The sequence below is a fragment of the Topomyia yanbarensis genome, chromosome 1 (genome assembly GCF_030247195.1).
Source record: "Topomyia yanbarensis strain Yona2022 chromosome 1, ASM3024719v1, whole genome shotgun sequence".
Lineage (NCBI taxonomy): Eukaryota > Metazoa > Arthropoda > Insecta > Diptera > Culicidae > Topomyia > Topomyia yanbarensis.
The window spans coordinates 153,309,306-153,325,206 of NC_080670.1; the positions used below are offsets into that span (position 1 = coordinate 153,309,306).

Below are 15,901 nucleotides of genomic sequence, written 5' to 3' on the forward strand. Positions count from 1 at the left end.
TTTGTTTGGAAATTCTATATACAAACTGGTTCGTATAAATGTAGTGTAAAATAGATGGCGACGTGAATATGGTGAAATAGGTACATGATACATTGATACATGAAATTCGTCTGATTATTTTTATATTGCGTACCAAGCGAACACAAACACGTTGTTAAACTACAAATATAAGATCACTGCAGATTTGTCTCTATTGTTGTCGAAGCCACGTGTTTGAAGGTGGAGAACGGAGGATCAGTTCGAGAGATTTTACTCGATGACCGGTTTAGCCAGGATACGACTGTTAGCAGCAGCTAATAATCAATAATAATATTGATCGGGCAGGTGGACTAATACTGTGTTTAGTTTGTTTCGTTTCGAATTTATTCGAATAAAGGGCGAACACGAAATTATTGCGACATTGAAAATGTCATGCCAATTTTCTTATAATATTTAAAATCAAACCAAAATTTTAGGGTAGTTTTATACATATATTTACATCAAAAATCAAAAGAAAAGTTAATCGATGGAGTCTTGAGTGTAAAATTGAACGCATTTTCGCTTAATGCCCTCAATCAAAGTCTTTACAGTGTCATCCGGTACCAGTTTCTCAGTTTTTTTTTTCCATTTTCTTAATATGTCCTTCTCGTCTTTGGCTGTCTTCTTGCTCTTCCGAAGTTCCCGCTTCATCATCACCAGTACTGCTCCATCGGGCGGAGCTCCGGACAGTTTGGCGGATTCATGTCCTTTGGAACAAAATGCACAGAATTGGCCTCATACCACTTCAGGACACTTTTAGAATAGTGGCATGATGCCAAATCTGGCCGGAGCTTCGTCGTGCTGCTGCAAGAACGGCAAAAGGCGCTTCTCGAGGCACTCAGATTTGTAGATCTCGCCATTTACTGTGCCCTTTGTTACGAAAGGTTCACTCCTCAGTCCGCAAGAGCAGATGACCTGCCAAATGAGATATTTGGAGGCGAACTTCGACATTTTCTTCTTCTTAAACTTGTCGTCCACATAGAACTTGTTCTTGTCGGTGAAAAACTCCAACCCCGGAATTTGCTTAAAATCGGCTTTTATATACGTTTCGGCGTCCATTGCACAGCAGCCATATTTTGTCAGCATCTTCTCGTAGAGCTTCCGTGCCCGAGTTTTAGCCGTCGATTGTTGCCGCTCATCGCGGTTTAGGAAGTTCTGTACCTTGTATATATGTAGTCCAACTCTCTTCTTGCATTCTGGACGTAGCTCTGCGACATGCCGATCTTTTTAGCCAAATCACGGCTTGAGACGTTGGGATTTGCTTTAATCATCCGCTTCACCTTTCCCTCCGTCTTTTTGTTCTCCTGTCCCGGTTTTCTTCCAGCTCCTTTGCCGTTGTCCAACGTCAACCGCTACTGGAACAGCTTCAACACTCTGGAGACGGTTGAATGGTGAATGTTCAACATTTTTCCCAACTGCCGGTGTGACAGGTCAGGAAATTCCAGGCGTTTGGAAAGAATTTGTTCTCTCGACTCGCGTTGATTCACCTCCATTTTCGTTGAATCGAAAAACACGACTTCGAGTTTGACAGCATGTAAACAATACACATCAATGTGAAAGTGTGCAAAATTTGGTTGATTTTTACCCAATGGTAAAAAAGTTATGCCCTGTTGAATGTGTCGCAATAATTTCGTGTTCGCCCTTTATTTGTTCCTTCACCAATCATTGCAATCCGACCAACTTTCGTTCATTTCATGGTAACGCCATGAATGTTTATGAAATAATGCGAAGCCAGATGTTTGAAGGCGACAGATGGAGAATTTAATCAGCAGATTGTACCTCAAGACCCATGTAAAATTACAAAAATCATAACCAAGCTGAAATCATGTATATTAAACTTAGTATTGATCAAACTATTGGAACTAGCAATACCACGATATTATAAAAGGAGCTGCCGCATGTCTGTTTGAGTCATTCGTCGTCTTTTGCCCGCGCAGCCTAGACGTGTCATTTTATGCTTTTGTTTACCGCAGTTTCTTATCTCGTCCGTTTGTATAAACGCATCGTGAGAGAACAGTTAGTTTCAAGTTCTTCAGGGGATTTGCTTGAACTCGCGAGGAAGAAGGACATGGGATGTGATCGTTCCATCGAGGGAGTTGGCGGAAACAATCAGAAGCTCCGCAAGTAACCGGACGCATCTATTGTCGAAATGTTTGTGCTCCTTCAACCTTCAACGAAGCACAGTTCCCAGCAGCTCCTCCCGAACGTAACGAATTTACAACCGCTACCTCTCAACAACCAACGAATCTCCAACAGTCAGACTCGCTTCACAGCCCAGCCTCACGTCACTGCTGCAGCGGTCCATGAATCGTCTTCCACCGGTGCTGTATCCGGCAACGCGAATAGTGCATTCCCGCTCACGGCTGAGAAATCTTGCTCACTTAGGAATAAGCATGTGGAGTCACTTGATTTCCTATGGAATGAAATCCGAAAGAAATCGATATCGCCATCATCACCGAGACCTATCTGAAACCGGAAGAAAACATCTACATACCTGCCTTACGGCTCTTAAGACTCGATCGATCCAGTACTGGAGGAGGGGAAGTGGTTGTTGCTGTGAGGCACAACATCCAGTGTCGCTTGCTGCCGAACATCGAACTCAACTGCACCGAAGCAATCGGGGTCAAGTTACCACGTCGACTGGCTCAATCATCATAATCGCGGCCTACTGTCCGAAGCTAACCAGTATCCGGGAAGGTACCTCGACCTTGTTTAGAAACGATTTAGCCAAACTGACCCAGCGGCAGACGAAGTGCATCATAGTTGGAGACCTTAACGCCCGGCACGAGATATGGGGCAACAGAAGGTGGAACCGGAAGGGGGTCGATCTTTCTGACGGCTTCGAAGGCGGCTAATACAACATGCTCGCATTTGAAAATCCAACGGGAATATTCAGTTCCGAGAGTCCATTCCGTACTGAACATTTTAATAGCCAACATCGCAACTGAAAATTCGCCAGCTGTCTTCAACGAGGTACCATCCGACCACTTTCCGATGGTTCTGACACTGGGTGCCTCAGTCGACACCTTTCAACATCACCGTTTCAGCGAGTGGTCGATCAAAACATCAACGTCGATCTACCACTGGTTTCCCTGGTGGAAATCGACAAGGTGCTTGAATCCATGCAAAGAGCGATCGCCGTTGCCCGAGACAGGGTCCTCAAAATTATTTTTCCTGAGTTTATCCAGTCTGAGTAGCTGTACTGCTCTATGTATTTGAAACGCAGTTTTAAATCTCAGGGCCGGCAGATAACGTGGTTGGTATGGCTATTACTACCCACTCGGAAACAGCCGAGTGGGTAAGTACCAACTCGAAATTCTGGAACAATTCAAAAAATTGAAATCTGTCACACACGTATCACCGGGCACTCATGGTACACATTTGAACTTTGATGTACTACAATTCCATTTACATAAACTCACCGCACTTGAGTTAATGTGAATGCAAGGATGTGTATTGCGAAAGTCGGACCAATGCCTAGTAATACACCCCTATGCTTACTACCCACAGCCCAATAATATCATTTTTTATATGATCGATTAAGAGCAAATAGATTATTTTCACAAAGTTGCTTATTGTTATCGATTCCTGCCATGGTATAATTGATTAATTGAAATAATTGAAATAACTTCTCTACATTTGTTAGGCGAATGACCCTCAGCCTTAATAAACATAATAATAATAATAATAGCGGGAACTGGGCCAATTCAGACCTAGTAAATGAGCTGTGAAACTGGAACGTATCAACCGATTCACAAATTAATATTTTTTTTCTGAAAGCTGATTGCGCACATTATCATTAAGGATTAAGGAGGCTTTTTCCGATCTTTTACTGTATTGTGTATAAACGGTTCTGCGCAAAAGTGCATTAAAGGTCAAAATTACCCCAACCCTGTTCCAATTCGATTTTTTGCAATAGAAATTTATTCCCATTTTAACCTAAGTTATTCCTGTTTACTTTTCACTAAATTTCGAATTGTGAAATGGAAAGTTCTCTTTGATACATAAAACTTTGTAGTAAATATACAATAAAAAATAAGAACTGGATCAAATAACCTAAAAATAGGTTATGAGTAAGCTGAACAACTCTGAGGAAAAAATCCGTACACCATTCGGTAAAGAAGCGCAGTCGTTCACCACGCTCAGGCAAACGGTTCGCATAGACTACGCACACGAAAACTGAGAACCGCAAAATTTTGTGAGATAGAAGAGAGCCACCTGACAGCCATGAAAATTATATATACGTTTTTCATAATATAACCATAGCTGACAAATAGCTGGAGGTTCTAATTGGCCAGCGGTCCGAATTGGCCCACTTCCCCCTAATGATAAACATTAAATCGTCACTAGTTCATGACTGAAAAACGCAAATAACTTATAAAATGTGGATAATTTTTTTTTTTCGAGAGTTGTTCTGCTGGAGCTGTAGAGCTAGGTTCTCGGAAGGGTTCTGCGTCATTCACTCGCTACGATTGCAGATCAGATGGGAAATGTCAGCTACTAAAACACTGCTTAAGGCCAATTGCAGCGGGCCGTGATTCTGAATGACTTCACGATCGTGTGTGTCATCGCGAAGGGCTCGAGCGTTTGTGCGATCGATGGCGTGGGCGTTTGTTTGGGGGAACAAATACTAAATTTCACAGGTGTTTTAAAACTAGGGATACAATTCTATTTACAAGATGGGGGACAATAGTATTGACAAAGAGGTAAAATTACAACTATCTTAAAACTAGGAATACGGAATACAAATTTGATTTTTTATCGGAGACTTATGCTTGGTCAAAATATTTAAAGGGGGTTTATTTCCAAAATCGGTGTAGAAGCAGTTGTATCAAGGACAGGGGAGAGAAGGCGTAGATGGTGACCGGGAGAGAAGAGCAAAATTTGCAACTTTCGGACAAACGGGAGATCAGCGAAACAAATTAGCGCCTCAGTCTAGTAGGTCGGATTGGCGGATAGTATTCTTCGGATCCGCGGGGAATCCTTCAAAAGTCATCGGACCTCGAGTCGCTCTCGCTTCAGTTTCCGTAGTGGTAAGGGCAACGGCGGTTACATAGTGGCAGTCTGGAGCTGATCGGTTCCACACGGCAGGAGGAAACTTCTAAAAACGAGAAATAAAAAGAGAGGGACTAAATTGGGATATTTATCGTTTTTATGAAAGTATAAATAAGGGACATATATGGGAAATCACTATTTGCCAGCATATCTCGGACTGGGACATTGGGTGGTCTACCTCGGGCCCGAATGGAATCCTTTAACTGAGACCTGGCGTGCAAATACCCGGCGCATACCCAGACAACGTGCTCGATGTCGTGATAGCCCTCGTCACAAGCGCACAGACTACTCTCCGCAAGCCCAATACGCCGCAAATGCGCATCTAAGGTGTAGTGGTTGGACATAAGTCGGGACATTACACGTATAAAACCCGACCCACATCCATTCCCCTGAACCAAGGCTTCGTTTATACCTTTGAAATAACGGAATGTAGCCATCGTCCAAGTTCACCATTGCTCCACGAGGTTTGCCAACTGTTGAGTGTCCTCTGACGACAAATACTAAAAAATTCGTTGAAGCAGATTGGTTTTTCGTATATGTCACCATTTAATGCGCCCACCTTTGCTAATGAGTCGGCCTTTTCATTGCCCGGGATAGAGCAATGAGAGGGGACCCAAATAAAGGTAATCTGATAAGATTTTTTAGGTAACGTACACAAGGACTCCCGTATCTTCCCCAGGAAATATGGGAATTGGTTTTTGGGCTTCATCGAACGAAGAGCCTCGATAGAGCTGAGGCTGTTCGAAATGATGAAGTAGTAATCTGTGGGCAGAGTGTCGATGATCCCAAGGGTGTACTGAATTGCAGCTAACTCTGCGACGTAAACTGAAGCGGGATCATTGAGCTTGAATGAAGCGGTGATAGTACTGTTGAAGATACCGAAGCCAGTGGACCCATCGAGATTTGATCCGTCAGTGTAGAACATTTTGTCACAGTCGACTTCTCGGAATTTATTATAAAATATATTGGGGATCACTTGCGGGCGTATATGGTCCGGGAATCTCTTCCTTCATGGATGTGTCGAAGATTACAGTAGAATCAGAAGTATCTAAGAAACGAACACAGGGTGGAGTATATGAAGAAGGATTAATGCTCTGTGCCATGTAGTCGAAGTACAAGGACATAAATCGGGTTTGAGAATTAAGCTCGACGATCCTCTCGAAGTTTTCAATCACCAACGGGTTCAGAATGTCGCATCGGTTGAGCAATCGGTATGAGAGTTCCCAAAATCGATTTTTTAGCGGAAGAACGCCCGCCAGCACTTCGAGACTCATTGTATGCGTCGAATGGATGCAACCCAAGGCAATGCGCAAGCAACGATACTGGATTCTCTCCAGTTTGATGAAGTGTATGTTCGCAGCGGAGCGGAAACAGAAACACCCGTACTCCATCGCCGACAATATCGTTGTTTGGTATAACCTGATCAGGTCTCCTGGGTGGGCACCCCACCATATTCCAGTTATTGTCCTGAGAAAATTGATCCTTTGTTGGCATTTCTGGTACCTTTAGAGTCGAACCAGACCCCGAGATATTTAAATGTGAAAACCTGATTGATCGTTGCACCCATTAATAGAAGTTGGAGTTGCGCCGGCTCACGCTACCTAGAAAAAACAACCAACTCAGTTTTCTCCGTGGAGAACTCGATACCTAGCTGAAGAGCCCAGGCAGACAAATTGTCCAAGGTATTTTGTAATGGTCCTTGCAAATCGGCAGCTTTGGGCCCTGTAACAGAGACTACCCCGTCGTCTGCAAGTTGCCTTAGCGTGCATGAATTGGCAAGACAATCGTCAATGTCATTCACGTAAAAATTGTAGAGCAGGGGACTTAGACATGAGCCCTGTGGAAGACCCATGTAGCTAAATCGCGATGTTGTTAAATCACCATGCGAAAAGTGCATGTGCTTTTCATACAACAGGTTTAGCAAAAAGTTATTTAAAATTGGTGAAAGACCGTGCTGGTGCAGCTTCTCTGACAGAATTTTGATAGATACTGAGTCAAAAACCCCCTTAATATCCAATAAGACTGATGCTATCTGCTCTTTGTTAACATAGGCCATTTGGATTTCTGTAGAGAGCAACGCAAGCAATCGTTCGTCCCTTTGCCTTTGCGGAAGACAAATTGTGTATCTGACAGTAAGCCATTTGCTTCAACCCAATTGTCGAGGAGAAACAAGATCATTTTCTCGAACAACCTCCGAATACAGGACAGCATGGCAATCGGCCGATACGAGTTGTGGTCGGAGTGTGTAAGTAACTTCTAGTGGATAAATTCGATTTTATAACCGATAACCGTGTGGCTATTCACATATTTACGTGTGTTCTAGAATGATAGCGCAAACCGTGACCCTGATGCGGTGGGCCAATGTTTGAGACCAGTTTTGTAAATAACGCTCACTTTATTACCAGGGTGTTTTAATGTTGGAGAGATCGCGGGCGTAAGTATGTGTGGATAATTTTAATTCCATGTTCGCGTTTTTGACCACATTTGTGTTACCGCGAAGGCTATAATCGTTTGTACGTTTGGAATGGGGGAGATTGAGAAAATGGAATTAATTGTGTTAGTGGGTGCTGACCGGCAAGCGATGATTCACGTGCGTTGGTAAATTAATTGTACCTTAATTTATCCAATCCGATCTTCCCGAATGAATGCACAAATTGAACACCGGAAGGATTATCCACTATTCTATCGTAAACGCCAGCTCTGCATCCATTCTCTAACCCAGCTGTCACAAATACTCAGACGAATACATACACAGATAGACATACGACTAGAACATAACCATTGTACACTACTGCTAAAAACTACAATTATTACAAAACGACCACTGATAGGCTTCTACTTTCACATTTATTTAACTAGCCTGTGCACGATGACGAAACCGACCGATAAATCGACATGCAATGACACTGCGAGCCGTGTCCACCAAAACTGCCATTAAAATGTCGAACGGTCAACAGCAAAAGTCAATCTACGTCGAACCGTTAGTCTAGTGGCTAGGCTAGTGTTTAATCGTTCCTTAGGGCTGGTGCAGAGTATGAAAAAACACAAAACATAAAAACGTCCCATAAGCTCTCTCGATCTCCTCGATGCACAACTGTCCACGCGTAATGCAATATCCATATTAAAGCTATTGTCTGTCAGAGGTTCATTAGCATTGATGCACGAAATATGGTTGATGGGATTCTAGGGGAGAAAGTTTATAAAAAGTTTTTTTTTCCTTTTTTATTAACGACTTATAGTGAGTCAATCTTTTTCCTTTTTATATTGTAACGACATATAATTAGCAAGGGACTGGAAGGTGAAGTATTTTTCAAATATTAAGAGCCATAGTACTTAAGGGAGAGCAAGGATTTGAAGTAAGAAAGTGTAGAAAAGCGTGGAGTAGGGTCAATGAACAAGCTTAGAGTTTCCCGGTTACTTAGCTTTTTGTCTTCTGCAGCGCAGTAGTCAGGATCTTTTGGCATTAAATGCGAATCACCTGAGTCTGCGGCATGTCCGGACAAGCGTAAAGTCAATTTAATGACCTATGCTGTCGGAGCCGACAAAGAAGACAAAAAGCTAAGTAACCGGGGAACTCTAAGCTTGTTCATTGACCCTACTCCACGCTTTTCTACACTTTCTTACTTCAAATCCTTGCTCTCCCTTGAGTACTATGGCTCTTAATATTTGAAAAATACTTCACCTTCCAGTCCCTTGCTAATTATATGTCGTTACAATATAAAAAGTTTATAAAAAGTGTATAATTTAGTGAATTAATTGTTTTTGCTGAAACTCAATTCCAAATATCTTAAAAACTATTACATTTTGAACAATTTTGGTTAAACTCATTAGAACAACCTTTTAAATTTTATTTCACAATAAATGACTGTAAATTTGCACGAATTTTGAAAATTTGTATAAATTTAGTGTTGGAAAAGCTTTCTTACAGACAAGTTCTCCAGAATGCAATCACATTTAAAATGTTTCTTTTTTTAGGGTTTTTATTGACAAATAACAAAAAAATAATAAAAAAATGGGTTTTGTGTGTATGATCTGTTAACATATTTTTGGTTGAAATGTCTCAACATATTTCTCAGCGTAATTTTTTTCGCGCCGAAATTATTCCCTTTTTTGTTGGGTATTTTTGCTGCAAAAAAACGGCATTTTTGTGAAACTAACGCAAGTTTCTATTCCATTTTTAAAAATTGCTCTTGTGTCAAACTATTGTAATTAAAAAAAAAAATCATGGAGATTCATGAGCCGATTCATGCTAAATTTTGTTCGAATTGGCGATGGTCATATTTTCAGGTCAACCGCTTTCTCCTGGAATCCCTAACCACGTAAAAATGCGGTTTACACCATCACTCAAAATCTCCTGGACCAATCGTTCTAAAATTTAGCACAGTTCCTCCTTACATCATTGTTCAGGTACCTACAGGAGCTTTTCAGAAAATTTTAAGTATTATTTTCACAAAAACATGTTAACTGTTTTTTCAGCAAAAATCGAACTTTGGGATTCAAAACTCGAGCAAAAAATAAAAGATCTTGCAGTAACCTGGGGAATTATGTGAGCTGCGCATAATTTCAAAACAATTGGTTCATGAGATTTTGAAATATGATGTACACCGCGAAACAAGTTTTCGACGAGACACCTCTGGACAATTAGTGTCACTCGTTCAATTTTCAATATTGTGCAATGAAATTTGATGAAAATATTATTTAATTTTGGCGTTATTTTATGAAAAATTACGGAATATATTTACATTCCCTGAATCAACTTTTTTTTACCGAATCAAATAAACCCATTTACTGTACAATCACAGTCATATCATAACAGATACTAACTTTTCCTGTATTGTGCCTGTGCCACACCGGAATCAGATTTATCGATTATAAGAGGAAACATCCACGCTCGCAGCTCTACCCAATTTAACACGTGCCACTCGTTGTTGGGAGCGAATCATACATACTAATGGTGGTATTAAATGTTCGAGATGAAATTTCTTTTTGGTCGAAGAAATGCTTCTAAACTACAAACAGTCGTTTCAAGTTGGTTCTGATAAAGCTTCAAGGTCCACACTGCTGGTCAAATTGGTATTATTGGTAACGAATTAATGTCCGCTCGACAGAAAAATCGATTGTTCCAACTGCTACCAGCTGGTTCTTCTATATTAAAGGGGGGGGGGTTACTTCTATGTTAAAGAAGGAGAATGTTTGTCAAGAAAATTAACACCTTTTTGTTTTGGTATGCGACACCGATAGTGAAATCTGTAGAAGTTGTTTATGGACTATATGGAATACCCTTCAAATGCTGAGAAATTGTTCGCACCCAAATAGACAACAACCTTATTTTATTATTCAAATGCATAGTCTACGAAGATTTATTCAGTTATTCTCTTATGAGTTTAAACCCTGCGATATGACGAACTGTTGGAAATAAATAATTTTAGGTAGGGTGATGAGCCCATTTTCGCCATGTTTCTATTGCCACCCGACCCATTTGAAGCCGTTGGTTAGAGCAGTGTCTGCCATCTTTGTTCAACGCATTGAATCAAATGGTAGCGCAACAATTGCGGCTCTCGATTCGAATTTCTGTTGGGCTGAAACATGAGAATTTCACTGTTTTCAGCACATTTTTGCTATTATATTGGCTCTTAACAACGAAGCAAAGCTGTTGATGTCAATTTTTAGACATTTCATTGATTGTAGGCCAAGAAATTAATGAATTAGTCAGGCACCCCGCTTAGTAAGGTGGAAATAGGCACTTTACCCTAAGTCATGTTGCATTGATTAAAGTTCCATACAAGCTGTGACCTATCTTGGGCCAATGACATACTTACGAAGAAATCAATGCAGTTGCGGTAGGCGAGGAGAATTCGTCCAATCTGTGTCTATGAAGTGTGCGGGTACAACGCGTAATCCTGTCATAGTAAAATCGAAGTAAAGCGTATCGGCGAAATGGAAAAACACCATGCAAAGTGGTCAACCGCATTCGCAGATGGTTCGCTTCCCACTTCAGTTTGCTATCGGCTTTAAAGTTCTGCATCAAAATTGTAGATTAATTTCCGCAATCATTAGTTCAATCATAGTTCAGAAATCCATCATAGCTCGCTTGGCGTTGATTCCTAATATCTACTGGATTGATGTTACGGTAGAAACGAAAATTCGAACTAAAATCATTACACCGAGCTTATTGGCGAACCAGGAAAAGTATGAGTTCAAGGTTTCCGGCTTCTGCATCTAGACAACTTAAACCCAGTAACTTCATTTGTATTACTATTTGCCCTTTCACTTCTCGTATCAGTCGAAACGCTCAGTGCCCAGCATATGTTGAAGTGTGCGAGCTGCATGTTTGAAAACACTCACTTTAAACCATTCGGAATGGAAACAACAAAACTTCCAATGAGCCTGATTTTATCTGCACTACTGGCAAAGTAGTTCTAAGTACACTTCAACTATTACGTTCATGGTTCGTCCGCTGAAGTTAGTTCACCACCGCCACCTCCGGTATTTCACACGTGTGATCTCCCCACAGCTATTTTCGGTTGTCGTCCATGCAGACCACCAACAATAGCTTCATTTTGTAGCCGGCCGTCGTGAGCAGAAAACAGGTGGGTGGGTGGCAGAGTTGTGTTGTGGGTGGGAAATTCTGTGAAAAACTTACCATTATTAACTCGGGTTCAATTACAAATGAAAATGTTACAAGTTCTGCTCTCCCATTCTGGCGGGTGCCTGCTATCTCAGTGGTGCTATCTGTTTCTGGTGCGGCCATAGGGTCCCGCACTCCGGGGAAACATTTAAATTGGAAAAACACCGTGAAACATGTGCGTATGTTGCTCAATGGGCATGTGCACTTACTGCACACTGGTCCGGCAGAAAATGTTTTGTTTCTGTTCACTTGTCGGATTAATGAGGAGCAACGTTTGGGGATAACTCCATTTTGTTTAAAAGTACTGGTGGGTAATGTCAAGTACGTAATCAGTAGATTGGTTATTCGTTGGTGCATTAGGTACAGTAAAAGTTAACTGGGGTGTTTAACAGCAATCCGTCCGGTAATCAGACTAGTATTATATAATATATAAACGTTAAAAATAACTAGTCAGTTAGAAATTTCTGCTGACAACAGTTATGAAATGCTTACTTGATTTTTTTTATTTTTAGGGAACTTCACTGTGATTCGCAATTCACGTTGGATTGTTTCCTAATTTTGGATTTGGTCGCACAAGCTCAAGTTAATTGTCAAGCCTGATCTAAAATATTTTTGGGGCACCTTCAACGCTGATCTAAACAAGGTATATATATATAAATATGTGGAACAAATTTCGATATTCTCAACCCCACCACGCAGATCTAAATTCTGTGTTACACAAGTATCAGATCTAATGCTTTTTTAATAGAAATTGAAGAAAAGACCTGTATTTCGGCAACTCTTTACAAATATGTATTTCATTGTGTTTGAACAAACTGATGAGGAAATGTTGAAGATCTATTTAAGCTCTATATAAGCTATTTGCAACCACAGTCATGTTACTCAGTGTGCTTTCTACTTATACCTGAATCACCGAGAAGCGAAGGAGAAAAACAGTTACATTTATTTTGTGTCCCTTGTTTGAAAAACAAAAGGAAATGCTTACCATGGTGATCTGTCAAAATGAGTGAGTCGCAGAAACAAGAAGTTGTGCTCCGCCTAATTATGGTGGCTTTTGTATTCCGGTCTTTTATACCGAACATTCGTGCTGATATCAGCAGTTCTTCCATATCACTAAAGTTCTCGGTCATGTCACCATACGTAGTAGATGTGAGCGTCATTTTTATTGGTCAAACTGACGGCATGGACTTAGGCTTCTAAGGCCGAGAGTAGGGATTTTCGGACGTAATCGATACCTGATCGCGCGAACACGGCCGTTTGTTGTATCACTCTTGAGACCGCGTTTGTAAGTTTATAAGTGCTAAAATGTTCGCTCAATCGTCGGTGTGCTATACTGATTGTGAGATCGCGAGCGTAGGTGTGCGTGGATAATCGCGATGGTCCGAGCGTTTGTATGTTAACGTGTTTGTAGCGCGTACGTAACTTTGCTCACATATTTTCTTAATCATTGGGGGGCTCTCATGTTTGCAAAAAAGCGGACTTTCGTGTGCGTGGATGATCGCGAATGTCCTAATCGTTTGTATGTTCATGTGCTGAACGCTAGAAGAGAGTTAGATTCACCATATCACAAGGGTTTCCGGTTATGTCGCCATGGGACGCGTAGTTTAGTGGATATGAGCATAATTTTTTTGATTGGTGTGTTTGTACGTCCGCACTTGAGATCGCGTTATGAGTTTATAAGTACTAAAACGTTCGCTTAATCACCGGGGTGTTTTCATGTTTCCGATATCGCGGGAGTATTTGCGTGTGGACGAAGCTCAAGCGTTTGTATGTTAACGTATTTGTCGCGTCTGCTAGCGTGTATGTGACTTCGCGTGGATAAATTCGATCTTATAATCGTATGACGTGTGTGTTCTTGAATGATGCTCCCATATCACTAAAGTTCCCAGTAATGTCGCCAATGTTATCTAGCGAATATGAGTGTCATTTTTTTATTGGTCCAACTGAAGGCATGAGGCAACTTCAGAAGTGACCGATTCACGATCGCGCGAGCGTGGGTTGAAGCTTGAAACCACGTTTATAAATTTATAGGTGCTAAACAGTTCACTTAATTGCCGGCGTGCTTTAATGTTGTCGAGATCGCGGGCGGAAGCATGTGTGGATGATTGCAATTGCATGTTCGCGTTTGTGGCCAGGTTTGTGTTATCGCGAGGGCCACGAGCGCTTGTACTTTTTGAATGAGAGAAATTGTGAGAGAATATTGATAATTGATTGTGTTAGTGAGTATTAGTCTGAATGTAATTTAAGGTGAATTGAACAATGGCTATAAGTGACCAACGAACGTTCGTCAGTTCTGTATTCATTCCCTAGTGCAGCTGTCACAAAAACTCAGACAAACACATACACAGATAGACATACGGCTATCACTTAACCCTCGAAAAAGCAAACTAAAATTGTGACTTCAAGAGGAACCGGTTATGTGACCCAATGAAATATAAAGCCTATTTTTGTAGTTTTATCAGTGATAGAATCGAAAGCCCGTACATGCTCGATCGTTTGTGTTCCAAATTACAAGTCCACTAAAACTAGATAACTGTAACAAGCTGGGCCTCTGAGACCCCTTGCCCTTTGGAGGGTTAACAATTGTACACTTATACTAAAAACTACAAATATTACAACGCAACAACCAAAAGGCTTCTACTCCTACACCTCTATTAATAAACCTGTGCACCATGATGAAGTCGACCGATTAATCGACACACAATGACCCCCATTGCGAGCCGCTTCCACAAACACAGCCATCAAGTCGTTGATCAATGTTTGCAAACACGGCCCACAGCAAAAGGCAATCAACGTTGACCCATCTGTGGGCCACGCCAGCGCGTAGGTGCAGAGTATGAGAAACACTAAACATGACAAGGGCCCATAAAAGCCGGCTGTTCGGCCATCTATGGGAGCTGTCCATCAATGTCAGCTTCTTTCTCCGAACAGCCTAGATAAGCCGTGTAGTGTCGGTAGTGGTTGTTTCAACCGGCTAAGAATTACACTATGGACTACCTGTTCCGGTGGTAACACCAAACAGGGAACCCCAATTCCATAGTGTCATGCGACCCGTGCTATGGGTAAAATTGTTGAGGGGGTTTAAAGTATTCTCAATGGCGAACGGAGCCTGAGAAGAGCCGGGCGAACTCCCCAGTAACTGGCTGTGGTCCACTAGGAGGTTGATAACTCTATTTTCTTTCTCCGGACAAAACCGGCATCCGGCGGGTTGAAGTATGTCAACCAAGAATTGATCCACTGCGTTCCTGTTCTCATGTCGTAGGAGGCGACTGAAAACAGGAGTCCTCAAGTCAAGGTGTTACTCCGTGCCGAGGACTGAATGGCTGGCAGGACTAAAATATGCCAGTCGCGCACGGAGTGTCGTGGGTCTTACCCTTGCTATGTTATGCGAATCTCTGACACAGTGGACGTTCGTGGTTTGCAAATCGTGGGATTCAAATGGTGTTCATGTCCCTAATACTCATTTCGGGGTTCGCTATATGCGATTATAAGCCAACGTGTTTGGTATCTTCTAGTTGCTGTACAACAAGTGCTGATGATGAAATGTGTAGTGCTGTAATCGAATATGGTTAGAGTAGCACAAATTAATCTTCAGAATAAACGTACAGCAACTATGAATCTATCTCGCCTTGTGCAGGAAGGGAAAGCTTCCATAGCTTTGGTTCAAGAACCGTATTTCCATAAAGGAAACTTCTATGTTGGAAAGCTACTTAACCCCGTCTTCGTAGCTTTCAACAAAAATGGCATGACAAATCCACGTGAAATGCCTTGTGCATGTATACTTGCGAATAGTGCAATTGACGCTTGTCTTATATCGGACCTCACAACTCGTGATATTTGTACTGTCATGGTAAATATGACTGTTGACAACATAAACAAGAAATACGTCTATTGTTCGGCATATTTGCCGCATAATGAACCAACCTTCTGATGATTTCAAAAGGGTTGTATCATACTGTGGAAGAAATGGGTTTCCTCTCATAATCGGCAGTGATGCAAATTCCCACCACATAATTTGGGGCAGCTCTGTTTTCAATTTGAGAGGCACCGAATTGATGGAATACTTAAGTTGTACAAATCTGCACATTCTTAATGCAGGAAACCGCCCAACTTTTGCACGAGCTGGCAGAGAAGAGGTGTTAGATGTAACTCTCTACTCTGACAGTATTACGCATGAGTTGACAAACTGGCTCGTACCAA

General features: G+C 41.5%; 1 protein-coding gene across 3 annotated transcripts in view; it reads left to right on the plus strand.

Annotated features, from left to right (window-relative positions):
- The window catches only part of LOC131677903 (carbonic anhydrase-related protein 10), a 319,983-nt gene that overhangs the window by 86,993 nt on the left and 217,089 nt on the right, over positions 1-15,901 (plus strand). The window contains exon 2 of one of the 3 annotated variants that reach the window (XM_058958004.1): positions 12,214-12,344. The exons of the other annotated variants lie outside the window; for them this stretch is intronic. The gene's annotated coding sequence lies outside the window, so the exon portion shown is untranslated. The remainder of the gene's footprint in view (positions 1-12,213; positions 12,345-15,901) is intronic. 3 annotated transcript variants of the gene reach the window in all.